Here is a 27,131-nt window from a genome sequence, read left to right as displayed (position 1 = left end):
TGGGCCAAAAGATTTAAGCACATTTACATTTATTAGGCACTTTACTTCCATTATTACAATATATAATAATATTTAATATATTAATATATTTAACATATTAATATATATAATAAATATATATTATATATCCAATATATAATAAAATAATTATAGAACTCACCATAATGTAGAATCAGTGGGCGTGTTAAGCTTGTTTTCCTGCAACTGGATGGTCCCACCTGAGCGTGATGGGAGAAAGTGACAGATCAATAGGTATTAGATTCTCATAAGGACAGCGCAACCTAGATCCCTCACATGCACGGTTCACAACAGGGTGCATTCTCCTATGAGAATCTAATGCTGCTGCTGATCTGAGAAGGTGGAGCTCAGGCGGGAATGTGAGCAAAGGAGAGTGGCTGTAAATACAGACGAAGCTTCCCTCACTCCCTCACTGGACACCACTCACCTCCTGCTGTGTGGCTCCTTACGGCTCCATGGCTCAGGGGTTGGGGACCCCTGCTCAAGTGCATCCAAAGCGACCCTTCCCACACCAGTCTTCATAGTGGTCAAGGGCAGCAACCACTTAGCTCCCAAGGCATGTGCCTCAGCTGGCATTTCGTCACAATCAACAGTAAGTGGTAGCTTGAGTCATTGTGAGGTCACTTCCTGGAAATCACCAGCATCCCATTTCCCACTGGCAAAGAGCTCAGCACTGCCCCCTGGGAAACCAAACCTATGCCCCAATCCCATCTGTGTGGGTTTATCTCCCGGGACCCTTCCTAACATATTAGTCAGAGTCCAATCAGGAAGCATAAACCACTCAAAAGTTTAAAGTGGTAAAATTTAATACGGAGAATTATTCATTGTAACAGGTGAACAGCATAATGAGAGATTGGCTAGCACAAAGTAAAGAGAACTCTAGAGAATACAGGACTAGCCCAGGCCAGGCATGGTGGCTCATGCCTGAAATTCCAGCAATTTGAGAAGCTAATGCAGGAGGATTGCTTAAGGCCAGGAGCTAGAGACCAGTCTGGACAACACAGTGAGACCCTGTCTCTATCCAAAAAAAAGAAAAAAGTTAGCTGGGAGTGGTGGTGCACACTTGTAGTCCCAGCTACTCGGAATGCTGAAGTTTGAGCCTGGGAGGTCAAGGCTGCAGCGAGGCATGATTATGCCACTACACTCCAGCCTGGTGACAGAGCAAGACCCTGTCTCAAAGAACAAAACAACAACAACCATTTACAGACAGAAAAGAGATAGAGCTAATAAGCTAAGGAAAGATGTTGAAATGTGACAAGTAAAGTAATATGAGGTCTTTTATCTATTTAAAATAATCAAACAAAAAATGACTTACTAAATTATAATACCCTGTGCTGGCAAAGGTGCAGTGAAATGGGCACTTTCTTATACCATGAGGGGTGTTTAAATTGTGTATAAGCCTTCCCGTTAGGTAAAGCTTGTCAATTTTTTAAAATAATGGAGACAGGGTCTCACCATACTGCCATACTGCCTCCTCCAACTCTTGGCCTCAAGCAATCCTCCTCTCTTAGCCTCCCAAAGTGCTAAGATTATAGGCTGGGAGGCACCCAAAACCCTGTCAATTTACATCAAGGGTAATAAGAATGTCCATTCACCATGTCTCACAGTAATCTTACTTCTGGGGAGACAATTCAATCTAAACAAAAGGTCATCTGCACAAACACAGTAAAAATCTGGGAGTAACTGAAGACAGAGTTGGTAAGTGAAATAAGAAACAGTTCTAAGAAATTAAACTATGATATCAATAGGCACCTGGTATAAAAGGTCAGTTGATGTTAGCTGCTACTTTTTTGTTGTTTTGAGACAGGGTCTCACTCTGTCACCCAGGCTGGAGTGCAGAGGCCTGATCATGACTCACTGCAGTCTCAGCCTCCCTGGGCTCAAGTGATCCTCCCACCTCAGCCTCCCAAGTAGCTGGGGCTACAGGAACATGCCACCACACTAGGCTAATTCATGTATTTTTCTGTAGCGATGGTGACTTCCCCTTTGTTTCCAAGGCCTATCGCAAACTCTTGGCCTCAAGCCATCCTCCTGCCTCAGCCTCCCAAAGTGTTGCGATTACCAGTGTGAGCCACACCTGGCCAGCTGCTACTTTTAGCAATATTATTATTATTATTCCACTCAATTAAAAATTATTATTTTCAAGGCTATGCAACAGTATGTATCCTACAGCGTAATTGTAAAAACATACACAGTCGCCGTCCCTCAGTATACAGAATTAGTTCCAGCCCCCCATCTCTGCATATACCAAAATCCATGCCTACTCACGTTTCGCTGTCACCCCTCTGGAATCCACGTATACGAAAATTCCCAATATTAGTTGAGCATAGTGGCAAGCACCTGTAGTCTCAGCCACGTGGGAGGTTGAGATGGGAGGATCGCTTCAGCCTGGAAGGTTGAGGCTGCAGTCAGCTGTGATAGCACTACTACCCTCCAGCCTTGGACAACAGAGGGAGACCCTGTCTCAGAAAAAAAAAAACAAAATAAAACAGGTTAGAAATTGTAATGAGGTCTGTTGGGCAAAATTCCATATAAGCAAAGTATAAATTAATAAAGCAAATCGTGATAAATTAGTACGACTGACTTTCTGGAGTTGCTGACAATAAAAGTAAGGAAAATGCAAAACACAAAGACAGAGTAAAAAGAGAAATTAGGAAAGCATTCTACATGTTTAATAGGAAGACGCTGGCCATGTTCGTGCAGCGGCAGTATGTCGTGACATGACATACCTTGGAGAGAAGTTAACAGATGAGGAAGTTGATAAAAATCATCAGAGAAGCAAAATACTGGTAGCGACACTCAAGTAAACCACGAAATTTCCATAATTTATGTCAGCAAAGTGGGCATATTGTACAGGGTGTGTTGAAGTTCCTATACAACATTGTTTATCTGCCGTTTGTTTGTAAGGAATGTATATACTAAAAGTTCTTCTTGCTGTCAAAAGAATATGTGTGAATAAGTCATTTTAACTTATTCTTCTGTTTTTCTTTTATCTTCCTGCCATCATCCCACAGCCTTACTTTAGAAATTTTTTCTTTAGAAAATTGAACAAGTGCTCCTTGTGGTAGCACATACCTCTAGGATGGGAGGCAGCGGTGGAAGGGTCACTTGAGGCCGTTAGTTTGACACCAGCCTGGCCAACAAAGTAAGACCCCATGTCTACAAAACAATTTAAAAATTAGCCAAGTATCGTCATGTATACCTACAGTCCCAGCTACCTGAACTTACGGAGAAAGTTCAGGGCCTGGAGAGAAGGCTGGGAGGCAGGAGCTGGGTCTAAAGAGGCCATTGTAACGATGGAGCTGTGCCTGTGGAGGCTGCTGTGAGGCAGTAGGCTCGTCTGCAGAGACTGCCGTGAGGTAGGGTATGGGCCTAAATAGGCCATTGTGAGTCATGAGCTTGGTCTGTAGAGGCTGACTGGAGAAAGTTCTGGGCCTGGAGAGGCTGCCGGGAGGTAGGGGCTGGGCCAAAAGATTTAAGCACATTTACATTTATTAGGCACTTCATTTCCATTATAACACTGTAATACATAATAAAATAATTATAGAACTCACCATAATGTAGAATCAGTGGGCGTGTTAAGCTTGTTTTCCTGCAACTGGATAGTCCTACCTGAGCGTGATGGGAGAAAGTGACAGATCAATAGGTATTCGATTCTCATAAGGACAGCGCAACCTAGATCCCTCACATGCACGGTTCACAACAGGGTGCGTTCTCCTATGAGAATCTAATGCTGCTGCTGATCTGAGAAGGTGGAGCTCAGGCGGGAATGTGAGCAAAGGGGAGTGGCTGTAAATACAGACGAAGCTTCCCTCACTCCCTCACTCGACACCACTCACCTCCTGCTGTGTGGCTCCTTACGGCTCCATGGCTCAGGGGTTGGGGACCCCTGCTCAAGTGCATCCAAAGCGACCCTTCCCACACCAGTCTTCATAGTGGTCAAGGGCAGCAACCACTTAGCTCCCAAGGCATGTGCCTCAGCTGGCATTTCGTCACAATCAACAGTAAGTGGTAGCTTGAGTCATTGTGAGGTCACTTCCTGGAAATCACCAGCATCCCATTTCCCACTGGCAAAGAGCTCAGCACTGCCCCCTGGGAAACCAAACCTATGCCCAAATCCCATCTGTGTGGGCCTATCTCCTGGGACCCTTCCTAACATATTAGTCAGAGTCCAATCAGGAAGCATAAACCACTCAAAAGTTTAAAGTGGTAAAATTTAATATGGAGAATTATTCATTATAACAGGTGAACAGCATAATGAGAGATTGCCTAGCACAAAGTAAAGAGAACTCTAGAGAACACAGGACTAGCACAGGCCAGGCATGGTGGCTCATGCCTGAAATTCCAGCAATTTGAGAAGCTAATGCAGGAGGATTGCTTAAGGCCAGGAGCTAGAGACCAGTCTGGACAACACAGTGAGACCCTGTCTCTATCCAAAAAAAAGAAAAAAGTTAGCTGGGAGTGGTGGTGCACACTTGTAGTCCCAGCTACTCGGAATGCTGAAGTTTGAGCCTGGGAGGTCAAGGCTGCAGCGAGGCATGATTATGCCACTACACTCCAGCCTGGTGACAGAGCAAGACCCTGTCTCAAAGAACAAAACAACAACAACCATTTACAGACAGAAAAGAGATAGAGCTAATAAGCTAAGGAAAGATGTTGAAATGTGACAAGTAAAGTAATATGAGGTCTTTTATCTATTTAAAATAATCAAACAAAAAATGACTTACTAAATTATAATACCCTGTGCTGGCAAAGGTGCAGTGAAATGGGCACTTTCTTATACCATGAGGGGTGTTTAAATTGTGTATAAGCCTTCCCGTTAGGTAAAGCTTGTCAATTTTTTAAAATAATGGAGACAAGGTCTCACCATACTGCCATACTGCCTCCTCCAACTCTTGGCCTCAAGCAATCCTCCTCTCTTAGCCTCCCAAAGTGCTAAGATTATAGGCTGGGAGGCACCCAAAACCCTGTCAATTTACATCAAGGGTAATAAGAATGTCCATTCACCATGTCTCACAGTAATCTTACTTCTGGGGAGACAATTCAATCTAAACAAAAGGTCATCTGCACAAACACAGTAAAAATCTGGGAGTAACTGAAGACAGAGTTGGTAAGTGAAATAAGAAACAGTTCTAAGAAATTAAACTATGATATCAATAGGCACCTGGTATAAAAGGTCAGTTGATGTTAGCTGCTACTTTTTTGTTGTTTTGAGACAGGGTCTCACACTCTGTCACCCAGGCTGGAGTGCAGAGGCCTGATCATGACTCACTGCAGTCTCAGCCTCCCTGGGCTCAAGTGATCCTCCCACCTCAGCCTCCCAAGTAGCTGGGGCTACAGGAACATGCCACCACACTAGGCTAATTCATGTATTTTTCTGTAGCGATGGTGACTTCCCCTTTGTTTCCAAGGCCTATCGCAAACTCTTGGCCTCAAGCCATCCTCCTGCCTCAGCCTCCCAAAGTGTTGCGATTACCAGTGTGAGCCACCACACCTGGCCAGCTGCTACTTTTAGCAATATTATTATTATTATTCCACTCAATTAAAAATTATTATTTTCAAGGCTATGCAACAGTATGTATCCTACAGCGTAATTGTAAAAACATACACAGTCGCCGTCCCTCAGTATACAGAATTAGTTCCAGCCCCCCATCTCTGCATATACCAAAATCCATGCCTACTCACGTTTCGCTGTCACCCCTCTGGAATCCACGTATACGAAAATTCCCAATATTAGTTGAGCATAGTGGCAAGCACCTGTAGTCTCAGCCACGTGGGAGGTTGAGATGGGAGGATCGCTTCAGCCTGGAAGGTTGAGGCTGCAGTCAGCTGTGATAGCACTACTACCCTCCAGCCTTGGACAACAGAGGGAGACCCTGTCTCAGAAAAAAAAAAACAAAATAAAACAGGTTAGAAATTGTAATGAGGTCTGTTGGGCAAAATTCCATATAAGCAAAGTATAAATTAATAAAGCAAATCGTGATAAATTAGTACGACTGACTTTCTGGAGTTGCTGACAATAAAAGTAAGGAAAATGCAAAACACAAAGACAGAGTAAAAAGAGAAATTAGGAAAGCATTCTACATGTTTAATAGGAAGACGCTGGCCATGTTCGTGCAGCGGCAGTATGTCGTGACATGACATACCTTGGAGAGAAGTTAACAGATGAGGAAGTTGATAAAAATCATCAGAGAAGCAAAATACTGGTAGCGACACTCAAGTAAACCACGAAATTTCCATAATTTATGTCAGCAAAGTGGGCATATTGTACAGGGTGTGTTGAAGTTCCTATACAACATTGTTTATCTGCCGTTTGTTTGTAAGGAATGTATATACTAAAAGTTCTTCTTGCTGTCAAAAGAATATGTGTGAATAAGTCATTTTAACTTATTCTTCTGTTTTTCTTTTATCTTCCTGCCATCATCCCACAGCCTTACTTTAGAAATTTTTTCTTTAGAAAATTGAACAAGTGCTCCTTGTGGTAGCACATACCTCTAGGATGGGAGGCAGCGGTGGAAGGGTCACTTGAGGCCGTTAGTTTGACACCAGCCTGGCCAACAAAGTAAGACCCCATGTCTACAAAACAATTTAAAAATTAGCCAAGTATCGTCATGTATACCTACAGTCCCAGCTACCTGAACTTACGGAGAAAGTTCAGGGCCTGGAGAGAAGGCTGGGAGGCAGGAGCTGGGTCTAAAGAGGCCATTGTAACGATGGAGCTGTGCCTGTGGAGGCTGCTGTGAGGCAGTAGGCTCGTCTGCAGAGACTGCCGTGAGGTAGGGTATGGGCCTAAATAGGCCATTGTGAGTCATGAGCTTGGTCTGTAGAGGCTGACTGGAGAAAGTTCTGGGCCTGGAGAGGCTGCCGGGAGGTAGGGGCTGGGCCAAAAGATTTAAGCACATTTACATTTATTAGGCACTTCATTTCCATTATAACACTGTAATACATAATAAAATAATTATAGAACTCACCATAATGTAGAATCAGTGGGCGTGTTAAGCTTGTTTTCCTGCAACTGGATAGTCCCACCTGAGCGTGATGGGAGAAAGTGACAGATCAATAGGTATTAGATTCTCATAAGGACAGCGCAACCTAGATCCCTCACATGCACGGTTCACAACAGGGTGCGTTCTCCTATGAGAATCTAATGCTGCTGCTGATCTGAGAAGGTGGAGCTCAGGCGGGAATGTGAGCAAAGGGGAGTGGCTGTAAATACAGACGAAGCTTCCCTCACTCCCTCACTCGACACCACTCACCTCCTGCTGTGTGGCTCCTTACGGCTCCATGGCTCAGGGGTTGGGGACCCCTGCTCAAGTGCATCCAAAGCGACCCTTCCCACACCAGTCTTCATAGTGGTCAAGGGCAGCAACCACTTAGCTCCCAAGGCATGTGCCTCAGCTGGCATTTCGTCACAATCAACAGTAAGTGGTAGCTTGAGTCATTGTGAGGTCACTTCCTGGAAATCACCAGCATCCCATTTCCCACTGGCAAAGAGCTCAGCACTGCCCCCTGGGAAACCAAACCTATGCCCAAATCCCATCTGTGTGGGCCTATCTCCTGGGACCCTTCCTAACATATTAGTCAGAGTCCAATCAGGAAGCATAAACCACTCAAAAGTTTAAAGTGGTAAAATTTAATACGGAGAATTATTCATTATAACAGGTGAACAGCATAATGAGAGATTGCCTAGCACAAAGTAAAGAGAACTCTAGAGAACACAGGACTAGCACAGGCCAGGCATGGTGGCTCATGCCTGAAATTCCAGCAATTTGAGAAGCTAATGCAGGAGGATTGCTTAAGGCCAGGAGCTAGAGACCAGTCTGGACAACACAGTGAGACCCTGTCTCTATCCAAAAAAAAGAAAAAAGTTAGCTGGGAGTGGTGGTGCACACTTGTAGTCCCAGCTACTCGGAATGCTGAAGTTTGAGCCTGGGAGGTCAAGGCTGCAGCGAGGCATGATTATGCCACTACAATCCAGCCTGGTGACAGAGCAAGACCCTGTCTCAAAGAACAAAACAACAACAACCATTTACAGACAGAAAAGAGATAGAGCTAATAAGCTAAGGAAAGATGTTGAAATGTGACAAGTAAAGTAATATGAGGTCTTTTATCTATTTAAAATAATCAAACAAAAAATGACTTACTAAATTATAATACCCTGTGCTGGCAAAGGTGCAGTGAAATGGGCACTTTCTTATACCATGAGGGGTGTTTAAATTGTGTATAAGCCTTCCCGTTAGGTAAAGCTTGTCAATTTTTTAAAATAATGGAGACAGGGTCTCACCATACTGCCATACTGCCTCCTCCAACTCTTGGCCTCAAGCAATCCTCCTCTCTTAGCCTCCCAAAGTGCTAAGATTATAGGCTGGGAGGCACCCAAAACCCTGTCAATTTACATCAAGGGTAATAAGAATGTCCATTCACCATGTCTCACAGTAATCTTACTTCTGGGGAGACAATTCAATCTAAACAAAAGGTCATCTGCACAAACACAGTAAAAATCTGGGAGTAACTGAAGACAGAGTTGGTAAGTGAAATAAGAAACAGTTCTAAGAAATTAAACTATGATATCAATAGGCACCTGGTATAAAAGGTCAGTTGATGTTAGCTGCTACTTTTTTGTTGTTTTGAGACAGGGTCTCACTCTGTCACCCAGGCTGGAGTGCAGAGGCCTGATCATGACTCACTGCAGTCTCAGCCTCCCTGGGCTCAAGTGATCCTCCCACCTCAGCCTCCCAAGTAGCTGGGGCTACAGGAACATGCCACCACACTAGGCTAATTCATGTATTTTTCTGTAGCGATGGTGACTTCCCCTTTGTTTCCAAGGCCTATCGCAAACTCTTGGCCTCAAGCCATCCTCCTGCCTCAGCCTCCCAAAGTGTTGCGATTACCAGTGTGAGCCACCACACCTGGCCAGCTGCTACTTTTAGCAATATTATTATTATTATTCCACTCAATTAAAAATTATTATTTTCAAGGCTATGCAACAGTATGTATCCTACAGCGTAATTGTAAAAACATACACAGTCGCCGTCCCTCAGTATACAGAATTAGTTCCAGCCCCCCATCTCTGCATATACCAAAATCCATGCCTACTCACGTTTCGCTGTCACCCCTCTGGAATCCACGTATACGAAAATTCCCAATATTAGTTGAGCATAGTGGCAAGCACCTGTAGTCTCAGCCACGTGGGAGGTTGAGATGGGAGGATCGCTTCAGCCTGGAAGGTTGAGGCTGCAGTCAGCTGTGATAGCACTACTACCCTCCAGCCTTGGACAACAGAGGGAGACCCTGTCTCAGAAAAAAAAAAACAAAATAAAACAGGTTAGAAATTGTAATGAGGTCTGTTGGGCAAAATTCCATATAAGCAAAGTATAAATTAATAAAGCAAATCGTGATAAATTAGTACGACTGACTTTCTGGAGTTGCTGACAATAAAAGTAAGGAAAATGCAAAACACAAAGACAGAGTAAAAAGAGAAATTAGGAAAGCATTCTACATGTTTAATAGGAAGACGCTGGCCATGTTCGTGCAGCGGCAGTATGTCGTGACATGACATACCTTGGAGAGAAGTTAACAGATGAGGAAGTTGATAAAAATCATCAGAGAAGCAAAATACTGGTAGCGACACTCAAGTAAACCACGAAATTTCCATAATTTATGTCAGCAAAGTGGGCATATTGTACAGGGTGTGTTGAAGTTCCTATACAACATTGTTTATCTGCCATTTGTTTGTTTGTAAGGAATGTATATACTAAAAGTTCTTGCTGTCAAAAGAATATGTGTGAATAAGTCATTTTAACTTATTCTTCTGTTTTTCTTTTATCTTCCTGCCATCATCCCACAGCCTTACTTTAGAAATTTTTTCTTTAGAAAATTGAACAAGTGCTCCTTGTGGTGGCACATACCTCTAGGATGGGAGGCAGGGGTGGAAGGGTCACTTGAGGCCATTAGTTTGACACCAGCCTGGCCAACAAAGTGAGACCCCATGTCTACAAAACAATTTAAAAATTAGCCAAGTATCGTCATGTATACCTACAGTCCTAGCTACTCAGGAGGCTCAGGTAGGAGGATCCTTAGCCCAGGAGTTCAAGGCTGCAGTGAGCTGTGATAGCACTACTGTACTCAAGCCTGGGTGACAGGGTGAGACCCCATCTCCTAAAATAAAAAACAAAGAAAAAAATAGTTCAAATAGCAAGTTGTATGTGGCTTACTCTGAATATTTCTAAACTAGAAATTCTCAATCTTTTGGGGTCTAACATCCCTTTACCTTTTTTAACTTCATTGAAGATCTCTAAGACTATTTCTTTCTGTAGATAATTATATTAAAACTAGAAAATAAGACACAGTTTTTTAAATATTATTCATCACATATTAAAGCCATTACATGTTGATATAAGATTTTAAAAATATTTAATATTCATTACATATTAATAATAAAACTATTACATGTTGATATAATACTTTTTTTTTTTCTTTGAGACAAAGTCTTGTTGTTTTGCCCAGGCTGGAGTGAAGTGGCTCAATCTCAGCTCATTGCAACCTCTGCCCCGCAGGTTCAAGCGATTCTCCTACCTCAGCCTCCCAAGTAGCTGGGATTACAGGCGCCCACTACCATGTCCAGCTAATTATTGTATTTTCTTAGTAGAGAAGGAGTTTCGCCATGTTGGCAAGGCTGGTCTTGAACTCTTGACCTCAGGTGATCCACCCACCTGGGTCTCCCTAAGTGCTGGGATTACAGGTGTGAGCCACCGCGCCCACCCCGATTAATATATGTTTTAAAACACTGATTAGTCAGGCAACAACACCGGGCAGGGGTCTCCTCATTCCCAGCGACGCAAACCCCACTGCACGGCTGAGGTGTTGCAAGGGCTGCAGAGCCAAAAGGCTCTGACTTGAGATATTATTTTACTTGTATTTTTATTTGTATTGTGAGACAGGTCCTGCTCTGTCACCCAGACTGGAGTGCAGCTGTGCACTTACAGCTCGCTGCAGCCTCGACCTCCTGGGCTCAAGCCATGTTCCTGCCTCAGCTCCCCAGTAGCTGGTAGTACAGTTGCGTGTCACCATGCCTGGTTATTTTTTTAATTTTTTTGTAGAGTGAGGGGTCTTGCTATGTTGCCCAAGCTGGCCTCAAACTCCTGACCTCAAGAGATCTGCCCACTTCAGCCTCCTGAGTAGCTGAAACTACAAGTACACATCACCATGCCTAGCTACATTTATTTAATTTTGAAAAATATTTTTGTAAAGAGCAGATCTTGCTGTGTTGTCCAGGGTGGTCTTGAACACCTGCCCTTAAAAGATACTCGCACCTCTGCTTACCAAACAGCTGGGACTACAGGCATGAGCCATTGCAATGAGCCTGAAGAGATTTCTTTAATCTAGCATTCCATACTTGGTAGGATTGGGAAAGGCAGTAGTGTTTTTTAAAATTACTTAATAATTTCAGTAACAATCAAACTCAACCTTGACCCCTGCCTTCTCTCACACCCCATATCCTGTCTGTCAGGAAATCCTGTTGATTGTCTTCGACATCTACTAAAGATCCCCACCCAGCAACTCCCTAGCCTCCTCCCCTACTTCTCCCCTCTGACCATCTCTCAACACCACCACGACCCTGGTCAGGACCACCATCATCTCCCGCCTGGATGTTACCAAAGCTTGGCCCCCATGCTTCTATCACATCTTCCCACAGTCTTTCTCAACTCAGCAGCCAGAGAATGCTTTTAAATCGGGAGACAGATTATGTCGCCTCTCTGCTCAGAACCCTCCCGCAGTTCCCATCTGAGTCAGAGTAAAAGCCAAAGCCCCACCAATAACCTCCCAGGGCTTATGTGATCTGTACTGATCCCCACCCAGCAACTCCCTGGCTCCCTCCCCTAATTCTCTCCCTCTCTCCATCTGCTCCTTGGGCCTCCTTCCAGAGCCGGAGACACACCTCAGACAGTTTATTCTATTGTTTCTGCCTACAATCCTCTTCCCTCAGCACCTTGGCCACCTCCTTCCCCTCCTTCAAGTCTTTACTCAACTTTCACTTAGGAGGCCACCCCTGACCATTCTATTTAACATTGCCATCTGTCCCCATGCCCACCGTGCTCATTTCTTCTTTCTTTACTTTCTTCTTTCTTTTTTTCAAGATCTCACTGTCACCAAGGCTGGAGTGCAGTGGCGAAATCACAGCTCACTGCAACCTCAAATTTCCAGGCTCACGCGATCCTCCCACCTCAGCCTCCCGAGTACCTGGGACTCCAGGTTCATGCCACCATGCCTGGCTAAATTTTTTAGTATTTTATTTTATTTTATTTTGAGACAGAGTTTCACTCTTCTTGCCCAGGCTGTAGTGTAATGGTGCGATCCCGGCTCACTGCAACCTCCACCTCCCAGATTCAAGTGATTCTCCTGCCTCAGCCTTCCAAGTAGCTGGGATTACAGGTGCGTGCCACCACGCCCAGCTAATTTTTGTATTTTTAGTAGAGCCGGGGTTTCACAATGTTGGCCAGGCTGGTCTCGAACTCCTGACCTCAGGTAATCTGCCCGCTTCGGCCTCCCAAAGTGCTGGAATTACAGGCGTGAGCCACCACGCCTGGCCAATTTTTTCATTTTTTGTAGAGACAAGGTCTTACTATGTTGCCCAGACTGGTCTTGAACTCCTGGCCTCAAGTGATCCTCCTGCCTAAATTCCTAAAGTGCTGGGATTACTGGCATGAGCCATCATGCCTGGCTTCATGTTCATTTCTTCTTGCTGCTGCAACATAGTTTGCAGTTTCCTACACTTAGTGGCTTAAAACACCACAAATCTACCATCTTACAGTTCTAGGGGCCAGAAACCCAAACTAGGTCTATTAAGGCTAAAGTCAAGGTGTCAGCACGGCTGCATTCCTTCTGGAGACTCTAATATGTTCCCTTGGCTTTTCCAGCTTCTAGAAGCCACCCCCATTCCTTGGATCATGGCCCCTGACTCCATCTTCAAAGCCAGAGGTGAAGCATCTTCAAATCTCCCTCTCTTACCTCTGCTTTCATCACCACATCTCCTGCTCCAATTCTGAATCTCCTACTCTCTTTCTTTTATAAAGACCCTTGTGATTGCTGGGCATGGTGGCTCCCACCCAGAATCCCAACACTTTGGGTGGTCAAGGCAGGAGGAACACTTGAGGCCTGAAGTTTGAAACTAGCATGAAAAACACAGTGAGACCCCCACCTCTAGAAAAAAATAAAAATAAATATTAGCCCGACATGGTGGTATGCGCCTGTAGTCCCAGCTACTTGAGAGGCTGAGGTGAGACAATCGATTTAGCCCAGGAGTTTGAGATCAGCCTGGACGACATAACTAAATCTCATCTCTACAAGGACGAGGTGGGAGGATCACTTGAGCCCAGGAATTTGTGGCCAGCCTGGGCAACAAAAGAAGACCCCATCTGGCCAACATGGCCACCATGGCTAAACTCTGACTCTACAAAAATGAGCTGGGCATGGGTGACACGCATGTGTAGTCCTAGCTACTTGGGAGGTTGAGATGGGAGGATTGCTTGATCTCAGGAGGCCAAAGCTATAGTGAGCTATGATCACATCACTGCACTCCAGCCTGGATGACACAGGAGATTCTGTCTCAAAAAAAAGAAAAGAAATATATATTTAATCTCTGTCCCTGGTTCGTGGCACAGAGCTTCTAAAGCTCTTACAAAGACCTCAGTGATAGATGTGACAGGAACATCTTTTGTTTTAATATTTGGTCTTGGTCCCAGGTTTCTAACACAAGAGCCTCTAAGAACTTTGGGATCTCCAGCATGGTAAGAACGCATTTGGGGATGTTGTTGAGATGACTGGGTGACTGCAAGCTCCTAAATTTCCTCAAGAGGAGGGCTGATTACCACGCAACCACATGGCAACCTCATGGTAAGAGGCTTGGAACTTTCAGCCTCATGCACTGAACTCCAGGAGGAAGAGGGGCTGGAGACTGACTTAATCACCAACAGCCAAAGATTTTATCAATCATGCTTGCATAATAAAGCCTCCATAAACACCCTGAACGGGGTTTGAGAGCTTTCAGGGTTGCTGGACACAGGAGATGCTGGGAGGGTCACATGTTCAACAGAGGGCATGGGAGCTCTGTGCCCCTCCAAACTTAACTTGCCCTGGGTATCTTTCTTTTTTTTGAGACAGGATCAGGCTCTTTTGTCCAAGCTAGAGTGCAGTGGCACAATCTCAGCTTACTGTAACCTAAGCCTCCCCAGTCCCCAGCTCAAGGTATCCTCTCAACTCAGCTTCCCTAGTAGTTGGAACTCTAGGTGCACACCACCACACCGGTTATTATTATTTTTTAATTTTTTATAGAGACAGGTTTTCACCATGTTGCCCAGGCTGGTCTCAAACTCTTGAGTTTAAGCGATCCTCCCACCTTGGCCTCCCGAAGTGCTGAGATTACAGGCATGAGCCACTGCATCCAGCATGCACGTCTCTTTCATTGACTGTTTCTGAGATGTATCCTTCACAATGAACCAGTAATAGGAAATGAACTGGCCAGATGTGGTGGCTCACATCTGTAATCCCAGCACTTTCAGAGGCTGAGGTGGGAGGATCACTTGAGACCAGGAATTTGTGGCCAGCCTGGCCAACACAACAAGACCCCATCTATACAAAAAATAAAAGAAACTAGCCAGATGTGGTGGTGCAGGCATGTAGTCTCAGCTACTAGGGAGGCTGAGGTGGGAGAACCACTGGAGCCCAGACAATCAAGGCTGCAATGAGCTATGACTGCACCATTGCACACCAGCCTGGGCAACAAAATAAGACCCTCTCAGAAAAAAAGAAAATAAACTGTTTTTCTGAGTTCCGTAAACTGTTCTAGCAAATTATTAAACCCAAGAAGACAGTTATGGGAACCCCCGATTGGTAACAGGTTGGTCAAAAGTACAGTGACAACTTAGGACTTGCCATTGGCATCTGAAGTGAGGATGGCCTCGTGGGACTGAGCCCCTAACTTGTGGGGTCTGTGCTAACTCCAGGTAGTGTCAGAATAAAGTCATGGGATACCCAGTTAATATCCAGAGCACTGAAAAATTTGGTGTAGAAACTCCATACATACATTCAGTCGGAAGTGTGTGAGTAGAGACAAACATGGGCTTTTCTGTCACCTACCTGCTTAACTGCATAGGAGAGGCAATATGTGGTGCTCATGAACAAAGCAAACATTAAAGTCAGACCAAACCCAACATTTGACTCAGTCTTAATATCCAGGTGAGCTTGGGCAAATCATTCATTATTCCTAAGGCTTCATCACTCCATTCATAAAATGGGGATAACTGTGGCACCTACCTGTGATTCTGTGAGAATTAACGAAATATTACGCTTGGGGTTATTGTGATCATTATACCTATTCCAAACTATTTGACAAAGACAGTGATGGATGATGACATCAAAAAATCAGAAACTGCAACGAGGTCTCTCAGGCAAAATTCCATACAAGCAAATTACTGTGTCTACAAAGCATTCCTGCCACACTTAATTCACCATTCCCTGAACAAAATATGCCATCTTTGTTGTTCAGGTCTGTACAGTGCTGGTTTCCCTTCCCGGGCAGTTTGCACTATCCCATCCCAGCCCATTCCCCATCCCTCCACCTCCCCCTTCCCTCCCCACTCTCATACAACTCTTCCTCATCTTTCAGGACTTGGCTTCAATGTCACCTTAACTGGAAGCTTCTCTCACTCTCCAGAAGAGCTTCCCATTGCACTTGATGCATGCACTATTATTTGATCATTTTTAAGTTACAGTCCAAATCTTTTTGTACCTGAATAACATGTTGCCCAGTCAGTCTCTCTTCCTGGATTCAGAAGTCTTTCATGGTAGGTCCAGCTAGAAGTGACAAAAAGACATCTTTTGACATAAAGGGATGACACAGACAGACATAAGTTCTTACATGTCTTAAATATGTGAAAATTGAACAGAATTCAAAGACTTGTGGGGAAAACTTAGGAGGGAAAGTTACTGGGAATGTCATAAAGGGTTAATTTTTATTTTATTTTATTTTATTATTTTTTGAGACAGTCTCATTCTGTCACCTAGGCTGGAGTCATGGTGCAATCAGGCTCACTGCAGCCTTGACCACCTGGGCTCAAGTAATCTCACTTAATTTTTATTTGGTTTAAGAAAGTCTTGGTTGAGGGTGGTGGCTTATGCCTGTAATCTCAGCACTTTGGGAGGCTGAGAGAGGTATATTACTTGAGGCCAGGAGTTTGAGATCAGCCTGGGCAATATATTAAGACCCTGCCTCTACCAAAAAACAGAGTGAATGTGTGGAAGACAATTTTTCCACAGACTGGGAGTGAGGGAATAATTTCAGGATGATTCAAGTGCATTACATATATTGTGCACTTTATTTCTATTATTACTACATAGTAATATATAATGAAATGATTCTACAACTCACTATAACGTAGACTCAGTGGGATCTCTGAGCTTGTTTTCCTGCAACTAGACTGTCCATCTGGGGTGATGGGAGACAGTAACAGAATATCAGGCATTAGATTCTCATAAGGAGTACACAACCTAGATCCCTCGCATGCACACTTCACAACAGAGTTTGTGCTCCTATGAGAATCTAATGCTGCTGCTGATCTGACAGGACATGGAGCTCAGGTGGTCATGCAAGCGATGGGAGGGGCTAGAAATACAGATGAAGTTTCCCTTCACTCGCCTGCTGTTCACCTCCAGCTCTATGGCCCTGTGGTTGGAGACCGCTGCTCAAGTGCATTCGAAAGGATCCATCCCATGCCATTCTTCAGAGTCATCTTTACTGCTGCAGTGGTCAACTTGTAGCACCCCTAAGCTCGCAGGACATATGCTTCAACTGGCATTTCACAATTAACAGTATGTGGTAGCTTGAGTCATTGTGAGGTCACTTCCTGGAAATCACCAGCATCTCATATCCCATTAGCAAGGAGCTCAGCACTGCCCCTTGGATAACCAAACCTATTCCCAAATCCCATCTGTGTGCGTCTATCTCCTGGTACCCTTCCTAGCATCAATTCTGTATTTGTAGGAGTCCAATCAGGAGACACAAACCACTCAAAAGTTTAAACTAGAATGAGCAAGATGGCTCACACCTGTAATCCCAGCACTTTGGGAGGCCAAGGTGGGTGGACTGCTTTGAGCTCAGGAGTTTGAGAACAGTCTGGGAAACATGGTGAAACCTCGTCTCTACAAAAAACACAAAAATCAGCTGGGTGTGGTGGCACTTACCTGTAATCCCAGCTACTCGGGAGGCTGAGGCAGGAGAATTGCTTGAGCCTGGCAGGTGGAACCTGCAGTGAGCAGAGGTTGTGCCACTATACTCCAGCCTGGGTGACAGTGTGAGACCCGGTATCAAAAAGAAAAAACGTATATATATATGTAAATTTAATATAAAAAGTATTAATTTTGGCCAGGCACAATGGCTTATGCCTGTAATCCCAGCACTTCGGGAGGCCAAGGCAGACAGATCACCTGAGGTCAGGAGTTCGAGACCAGCCTGACCAGCATGGAGAAACCCCATCTCTACTAAAAATACAAAATTAGCTGGGCATGGTGGCACATGCCTGTAATCCCAACTACTCGGGAGGCTGAGGCAGGAGAATCGCCTGAACCCGGCAGGTGGAGGTTGCGCTGAGCCGAGATAGCGCCATTGCACTCCAGCCTGGGCAACAAGAGTGAAACTCCGTCTCGAAAAAAAAAAAAGGTATTAATTTTTACAGAGGATCAGCACAATGAGGGACACACTAGCACAAAGTAAAGACAACTCTAGAGAATACGGAACTAGCAGAGGCCAGGCATTGTGGCTCATGCCTGTAATCCCAGCAATTTGGGAAGCCTAGGCAGGAGGATCGCTTGAGGCCAGGAGTTGGAGACCAATCAGTGCTAAATAGTGAGACTCTGTGTCTACCAAAAAAAGAAACATTAGCCAGGTGTGGTGGTGGTGCACACCTGTAGTTCCAGCTACTTGGGAGTCTGGGGTGGGAGAAATCCCTTGAGCCTGGGAAGTCTACACTACAGTGAGCCAAGATTGTGCCACTGCACTCCAGCCTGGGCAACAGAGTGAGACCCTGTCTTAGAAAGAAAAAAGAAAAGAAAGTGTTAATCCCCCTATGGGAATCTCCTCTTCTCCTGCCCTCTCTGGAACCTCACTTGTCAGTTCTTCCTCCCACTTTCCTGTATCTTTAACCTATCCCCCACTTTTAGCTCCTTCCCATCATCATTTAAATTACTCAAACTTCTTCTGTTTTAAAAACCTCTCCCTAAACTCAGTGAGAGGTCTGCTGCACACCCATTGAGCCATCTGCTCTCCCTGGTGCCTTCTCTACAGCAGCCTGAGCCATGTCTCTAATCCATGAATCTCATCATGTTACTCCCCCATTTACATCACTTCTCCTTGCCTCAGGGATTAAGTCCAAACTCCTTAACAGCCCCTGCTCTGCCCTGCCTTGCAAGGGAGCCTCACTGCTTGCCCCTCTCCATTTCATCTGCTATGGAGTCCAACTGAGCCTCATCTGCCCCTTCAATGCACACTCTTTCTCCTCTGGGAGTCTCTGAAGTGGGTAATATCCTCTGCTTATAATATGCTTCCCCTTAAACCTCTACTCTCTTCCTAGCTAGCTGCGACTCCTCTGTCACTTGTCCGCTTTGGCATCACCTCCTCATAGAAGACTTCTCTGACTCCCGAGATTCTCAGGAGCATGGCAGGTGAGGTGCTCCTCCCATGAATGGATGGAGATTAGGGAGTGTGTGTTATTCATGCTTAATTCACCAGTGCTTAGCTGAGTACCTGGCATAATATAGTTACTGTGGTGGCCAAAGTAATAACCCCCACCGCCACCAATTGCTCATGTCCTATGTTACACAGCACAATTACATAGGAAGGGGGAATTAAGAGTGCAGATAAAATTAATGTTGCTCATCAGCTGACCTTAAAACAAGATTATCCTGGAGTATCTAGGAGAGCCCATGTAATTACAAGCATTCTTTAAAACTGGAAGAGGGAAGCAGAAGGTTAAGAACCAGAGACGGTGGGCACAATGGCTCATGCCTGTAATACCAATACTTTGGGAGGCCAGGGCAGGAAAATCCCTTGAGTGCAGGAGTTCAAGGTCAGCCGTGGCAACATACTGAGGTCCCATCTCTACAACAAAATAAAAACAAAATTCACTGAGTGTCACGATGCTTACCTGTAGTCCCAGCTACTGGGAAGGCTGACATGGTAGGATTGCTTGAGCCTGGGAGTTTGAGGCTATAATGAGCCATGATAGGACCACTGAACTCCATCCTGAGTGACAGGGCAAGGTCCTGTTTCTAAAGAAAAAAAGGACATTGGAATCAGGGTCCTCTCCATCCTGAGGTGCCTACAAGGCATCTCTCTCTGCAAACGAGTAAACATCACCCTCCAACTCCCTACAGAGTGGAGCAGCAGGAAAACTCCTTCACCTCATTTCTGTGCTGCTTGGGAGGCCTGGACAGCCCAATAACCAGCTCCTTGCTGATGAAGCAATCAGGAAATGGCTCGAGTTGAGCTAAGGAGAATTTGGATCCTTCTTTTGGTTCTCAATAGGCAGGGTAGGGGCCAGGCATGGTGGCTCATACCTGTAATCCTTGCACTGTGGGGGGCCAAGGTGAGAGGATTGCTTGAGGCCAGGAGCTCAAGACCAGCCTGGGCAACATAGCAAGACCTGGGTGGCATACACCTGTGGTCCCTACTACTTGGTAGGATGAGGTGGGAGGATTGATCACTTGATCCCAGGAGTTTCAGGCTGCAGTGACCCATGATCACACCACTGCACTTCAGCCTGGGTGACAGAGCCAGACCATGTCAGAAAAAGTTAGAAAGAAAAAAAAAAGAGAGAGGGAGAGAGACTATACACAGGCACCACCACATTTGGCTAATTTTTAAACATTCTGTAGAGACAAGGTCTTGCTAGGTTGCCCAGGCTAGTCTAAAACTCCTGGCATCAGGCTGGGCATGGTGGCTCATGCTTGTAATCCCAGCACTTTGGGAAGCTAAGGCAGGCAAATCACCCGAAGTCTGGAGTTCGAGACCAGCCTGGCCAACATGGTGAAACTCTGACTCTATCAAAAATACAAAAATTAGCTGGGCAGTAGTGGCGTGTACCTGTAGTCTCACCTACTCGGGAGGCTGAGGCAGGAGAATCACCTGAACCTGGGAGGTGGAGGTTGCAGTGGACCCCATCACTGCACTCCACCCTGGGTGACAGAGCGAGACTCTTTCAAAAACAACAACAACAATAACAAAAACAACAACAACAACAACAAAAAACTCCTGGCATCAAGACATCTTCCTGTCTTAGCCTCCCAATGCCCTGGGATTATACTGTTTCCTATAATTGAAGACACTTGTTCTTATACTGCTTTAAGGTATAAAGGAAGAAAAAAAAAACAGATAATGGCAAATGTTGGTGAAGGCCGGGCATGGTGGCAGCCTGCAATTCCAGAACTTAGGGAGGCTGAGGTGGGCAGATCACTTAAGGCCAGGAGTATGAGACCAGCCTGGGCAACATGGTAAAACCCCATCACTACAAAAAAATATAAAAATTAGCCAGGCATGGTGGCGTACACCTGTAATTTTCAGCCACTCAGGAGGCTGAGATGAGAGAATCACTTGTGCCTGGGAGGTCAAGGCTGCAGTGAACTGTGATGGCATCACTGCACTGCGGCCTGAGAGACAGAGCAAGCCCCTATCTAGAAAAAAAAAATGTCAGTGAAGTTGTGGAGGAATTGGAACCCACATACATTACTGGTGGGAACATAAAATCGTGTAACCATTTTGTTTGGGTATTTCTTTTCTTGTCATTTTAATTGGATTTTTAAAAAATCAACACAGGGTTTCACTATCTTGCCCAGGCTGGTCTTGAATTCATGGGCTCAAGCCATCCTCCTAGCTGAGCCTCCTGAGTAACTGGGATTACAGGTGTGAGCCATTGCACCCAACTGGTGTAGCCACGTTAGAAAACAGTCTGGCAGTTTCTCAAAAGGCTAAATGTACAGTCATCCTACAATGCAACAATTTCACTCCTAGGCATACATCCCAGAAAAATAAAAATATATGTCCACACAAAAACTTGTACAACAATCTTCATAGCAGCATTATTCATAATGACCAATACATGGAATACATGGAAACAACCCAAATATCCACCAACTGATGAACAGATAAACAAAATGCAGTGTGTCTCTACCATGGAATACTGCCATAGAAGGAATGAAATATTGATACACACTATGACATAAAGGAACTTTGAAAACACTGTGCTAAGAGGGAAAAAAAGCCACAAAAGATCACATATTGTACAATTCTATTTGTCCAGATTAGGCAAATCTATAGTGACAAAAAAATTAATCAATGGTTGCCTAAGGCTGGGGGCGAAGGTAGGTGGGGAGAGTAGGAGGTAGTGGCTGAGGGGTATGGATTTCTCTATAGGGTAATGAAAGGTTCTAAAAGTGACTGTGGTGATCGATGCACAGCTCTGTGAATATTCTAAAACCTACTGAATTGCAGATTTCAATAAATAAAGTGAATGGTATGTGAATATTTTAATAAAGCTATTATGTAAAATAATAATAATAGGGGGCTGGGCACAGGTGGTCATGCCTGCCTGTAATCCCAGCACTTTGGGAGGCTGAGGCAGGAGGACCACTTGAGGTCAGAAGTTTTGAGCCCAGTCGGAGCAACGTGGCAAGATCCCGTCTCTATGATAAAAAATTAGCTGGACATGGTGGCGCATGTCTGTAGTCCCAGCTACTTGGAAGACTGAAGTGAGAGAACCGCTTGAGCCCAGGAGTTTGAGGCTAGTGAACCATGATCATGTCACTGTACTGTAGCCTGAGCAACAGAGCAAGACGCTGTCTCTGAAAAGGAAACAAAACAAATGCAAGTTTTTATCACTTTGTGAGTGTAGCCAAGTTGGAGGAGAAATAGACAATAATAAAAGAGCACTGAATAATGATGGTGAGTGGCTGGTTAGGCTCAGTTGCTAGCTAAATGGCTTCTAAAAAATTCAATAAAGTTACAGCTCTGGGGACAGTCATGTAGTCAAAGAATGAATGCTAAATTCATTACAAATGCCCATGGTCTTTATTTACATGCCTTCTAGTGAAAAATTCCTAAGTGCCTAAATAGCAAGTCTGCAATGATAGCAGCTGTTTATTAAAGACTACAAAAAAGAAATGGAGGCCGGGCGTGGTTGCTCACATCTGTACTCCTTAAATTTTGGGAGGCTGAGGCAGGCAGATTGCCTGAGGTCAGGAGCTCCAGAGGAGCCTGGCCAACATGGTGAAACCCCATCTCTACTAAAAATACAAAAATTAGCTGGGTATGGTGGCGGGTGCCTGTAATCTCAGCTACTCGGGAGGCTGAGGCAGGAGAATTGCTTGAACCCAGAAGCTGAAGGTTGCAGTGAGCCAAAATCGCACCATTGCACTCCAGCCTGGGTGACAAGAGAAAGACTCTTATCTTAAAAGAAAAAAAAGAAATGGCATCTTCTTCAAGAATTACATCGTGTTTCATGATAAAGAAGCTCTAATTTTGCATTTGTTCAAGTATTGATGAGATTTAGCCAATATGACACCCATCTTGGACAAAATGCAAACAACACAGTTTCATTTTCTCATTAACAAAACCGATTAAGTAGTCTAATATCAATTCTGATCTTATTAAAAACTGATCAGATTTTAAAAATTACAGAATTATGGAGCCAATAAGATGTTACAACCTGTTCCAAGGGGAATTCCAAAATCCACACATATCTGAGACCATCAAGTATGATGAAATATATTTGATTACTATATTGAAAAATAAACTGATTACACAGCCAACAATTGGACAGGGGTCTCCTCATCCACAGCCACACAAACCCGATCATGCGGCTATGTGGTTACAAGGCCTACATAGCCTAGAAGGCACTGGTCTGACTTGCGATTTCATTTGTATTTGTATTTTGAGACAGGGTTCCACTCTGTCACCCAGGATGGAGTGCAGTGGTATAACCATAGCTCACTGCAACATTGACCAACTGGGCTCAAGAGATGCTCCTGCCTCAGCTGCCCCCATACCTGGGAATACAGGCAAGTACCACCATGTCAGGCATTTTTTTCATTTTTGTAGAGAAAGAAGTCTTGCTATGTTGCCCAAGCTGGCCTCAAACTCCTAGAATCAAGAGATCTGCCCATCTCAGCCACATGAGTAACTGGGGCCATAGGTACATACCATCATGTCTGGCTATATTTATTTTATTAAATTTATTTTTTTTATTTTTGTAGAGAGGAGGTCTTGCTGTGTTGCCCAGGCTGCTCTCAAACTCATGGCCTTAAAACATACTCCCATCTCTGCCTTTCAAACTGTTGGAACTATAGGTGTGAGCCACTGCACCTGGCCTAACTTGAGATTTCTTTTATCTAGCATCCTTTACTTGGTAGGATTGGGAAAGGCAGTAGTGTTTTTAAAAATTACTTAATAATTCAATCAGAATCAAACTCAACCTTGACCACTGCCTTCTCTCACAGCTCACATCCAGTCTGTCAGGAAATCCTACTGACTGACTTCAACATGTATCCAGGCTCTGACCATCTCTCACCACCACCGTGAACCCGGTCAGGATCACTATCATCTCCCAGCGGGATGTTGCCACAGCTTGGCCCCCATGCTTCTACCCAAATCTTCCCATAGTCTTTCTCAACTTGGCAGCCAGGTCGTGCTTTTAAATCAGGAGACAGATCACGTCGCCTCTCTGCTCAGAAGCCCTCAGTGGTTCCCATTTTAGTCAGAGTAAAAGCCAAAGCCCCAGCAATAGCGTCCCAGGGCTCACACGATCTGCACCGATCCCAGCCCAGCAACTCCCTGGCCTCCTCGCTGACTTCGCTCCCTCTATCTCTTTGCTCCACTGGCCTCCTTCCAGAGCCTCAGACACACCAGAGAGTTTCCTCCTAATGCCTTTATCCTGTTGACTCAGCCTGCAATGCTCTTCCCTCAGCACCTTGGCCAGCTCCATCACCTGCTTCAAACTTTTGCTCAATATTCATTTATGAGGCCAACCCTGACCACTCTACTTAACACTGCCATCTGTCCCCATTCCCACCATGCTCCTTTCTTTCTTTCTTTCTTTCTTTCTTTTTGAAACAAGGTCTTGCTTTATTGCCCAGGCTGGAGTACACTGGTGCAATCACAGCTCACAGCAACTTCAACCTCCCAGGCTTAAACAATCCTCCTGCCTCAGCCACCCTAGGAACTGAGACTACAGCTGCATGCCACAACACATGGCTTTTTTTTTTTTTTTTTTGAGACAGAGTCTCGGTCGCCCAGGCTGAAGTGTAAGGGTGCGATCTTGGCTCACTGCAATGTCTGCCTTTTGGGTTCAAGTGATTCTCTGCCTCCCGAGTAGCTGGGATTACAGGCACCCACCACCACACCTGGCTAATGTTTGTATTTTTAGTAGAAATGGGGTTTCACCATCTTGGCTAGGCTGGTCTTGAACTTCTGACCTCATGATCCACCCTCCTTGGCCTCCCAAAGTGCTAGGATTACAGGGGTGAGCCACTGCGCCTGGCCTTTTAAAAAAATTTTTTTTAGACATGAGGTCTCATTATGTTGCCCAGGCTGGTCTTAAGCTCCTGGGCTTAAGCGATCCTCCCACCTCAGCCTCCTAAAGTTCTGGGATTACAGGCGTGAGCAACTGTAACATGAGGTCCCAGCTTCATGTTCATTTTTTGTTGTTGCTACAACAAAGTACCCTACATTTAGTGGCATCAAACACCACAAATCTACCATCTTACAGTTCTGGGGGCCAGAAGCCCAACTAGGTCTATTAAGGCTAAAGTCAAGGTGTCAGAGGGGCTGCATTCCTTCTGGGGGAGGCTCTAGACAGAACGTGCTCCTTTGCCTTTTCCAGCTTCTAGAAGCCACCCCCATTCCTTGACTTACCTCGTGACTCCATATTCAAGGCCAGAAGTGCAGCATCTTCAAATCTCCCTCTCTGACCTCTTCTTCCATTACCACATCACTTTCTCTAATTCTGGCTCTCCTACCTCCTTCTCTTATAAAGATCCTTGTGATTGGTGGGTATGGGGGCTCCCATCTGTAATCCCAACATGTTGGGAGGCCATAGAGGAAGGATTGCTTGAGGCCAAGAGTTAGAGATCAGCCTGGGGAAAATAGGAAGACCCTGCCTTTACAAAATTAAAATTAAAATCAGCTGGACATGGTGATGCACGCCTGTAGTTCCAGCTACTGGAGAGGCTAAGGTGGCAGGATTGCTTTAGCCTAGGAGGTCAAGGCTGCAGTGAGCTATGATCACATCACTGCACTCCAGCCTCAGTGGTAGAGTGAGACTCTTGTCTCCAATATAAGAAAAGAAATATACATTTGGTCTCTGCCCCCGGTTCCTGGCATAGAGCTTCCAAAGCTCTTATAAAGCCCTTCGTGACAGAGGTAATAGGAGCATTTTCTGTTTTGATATTTAGTCTTAGTCCCAGGTTCCTGACACAAGGGCCTCTAAGGTCTTTCAGATCTGCAGCATGGTAAGAATGCATGTGGGATGCTGTTGAGCTAACAGGGTGGCTGCAAGCTCCTAGACTGCTTCAGGAGGAGGGCTAGCTGCCAGAGAAAGCAACCACATTTTTTTTTTTAAACGGAGTTTGGCTCTTGTAGCCCAGGCTGGAGTGCAATGGCACAATCTCAGCGCACTACAACCTCCACCTCCCGGGTTCAAGCAATTCGCCTGCCTCGGCCTCCCGAGTAGCTGGAATTCTAGGGATGTGCCACAACGCCTAGCTAATTGTTGTTATTTTTAGTAGAAACAGGGTTTCACCATGTTGGTCAGGCTGGTCTCAAACTCCTGACCTCAAGTGGTCCATGTGCCTCAGCCTTCCAAACTGCTAGGACTACAGGAGTGAGCCACCGCACCTGGCCCCAACCACATTTTTTGAGGCTTGGAACTTTCAGCCTCACCTGCTGAACTCCAGGAGGCAAAAGGAACTGGAGATTGACTTAACTACCAATGGCCAATGATTTTATCAATCATGCCTCCATAAAAACCCAAACAGCAGGGTTTGGAGAGCTTCTGTGTTGCTAAACACAAGGAGGTCCTGGGAGGGTAGTGTGCCCAACAGAAGGCATGGAAGCTCTGTGCCCCTCCCCACTTACCTTGTCCTGTGCATCTCTTTCATTGGCTGTTCCTGAGATGGAGCCATTACATTGAGCCAGTAATAGAAAATAAGGTGGCCAGATGCGCTGGCTCATGCCTGTAATCCCAGCACTTTGGGAGGCAGAGGTGGGCGGAATCACTTGAGCCTAGGAATTTGAGACCAGCCTGGGCAACATAAGAAGACCCCATCTATACAAAAAATAAAAGAAATTAGCCAAATGTGGTGGTGGGAACCCTGTAATTCCAGCTACTTGAGAGGCTGCAGCAGGAGAATCACTTGAGCCCTGGAGGTTGAGGCTTCAATGAGCTATGATTGCACCACTGCACACCAGCCTGGACAACAGAGCGAGGCCCTGTCTCTTAAAAAAAAAAAGAAAAAAACCTGTTTTTCTAAGTTCTGTGAGTTGTTCTAGTAAATAATTAAACTCAAGAAAAGGGTCATGGGAAACCCTGATTTCTAACTGGTTGGTCAAAATACAGGTGACAACCTAGGACTTGCAACTGGCATCTGAAGTGAGGGTGGTCTTGTGGGACTGAGCCCCTAACCTGTGGGTTCTGCGCTAACTCTAGGTAGTGTCAGAATGGAATTGTGGGATACGCGGTTGGTATCCAGAGAGTTGGAGAACTGGTGTAGAAACTCTGCACACACATTTGGTCAGAAGTCTGTGAGTAGAGAGAAACGTGTTGCGGGAAGTCAGGGACCCCAAACGGAGGGACCGGCTGAAGCCACGGCAGAAGAACATAAATTGTGAAGATTTCATGGACATTTATTAGTTCCCCAAATTAATACTTCTATAATTTCTTGGGCCTGTCTTTACTGCAATCTCTGAACATAAATTGTGAAGATTTCATGGACACTTATCACTTCCCTAATCAATACCCTTATGATTTCCTATGCCTGTCTTTACTTTAATCTCTTAATCCGGTCATCTTCGT

At 45.0% G+C, this 27,131-nt stretch overlaps 1 pseudogene; it reads right to left on the bottom strand.

Annotated features, from left to right (window-relative positions):
* LOC129531881 (uncharacterized) overlaps nucleotides 1-27,131 on the bottom strand; it is a 45,197-nt pseudogene that overhangs the window by 3,975 nt on the left and 14,091 nt on the right.

This window comes from Gorilla gorilla, chromosome 1 (genome assembly GCF_029281585.2).
Source record: "Gorilla gorilla gorilla isolate KB3781 chromosome 1, NHGRI_mGorGor1-v2.1_pri, whole genome shotgun sequence".
NCBI classification, from domain to species: Eukaryota; Metazoa; Chordata; class Mammalia; order Primates; family Hominidae; genus Gorilla; species Gorilla gorilla.
This window is presented reverse-complemented; position numbering and strand designations above follow the sequence as displayed.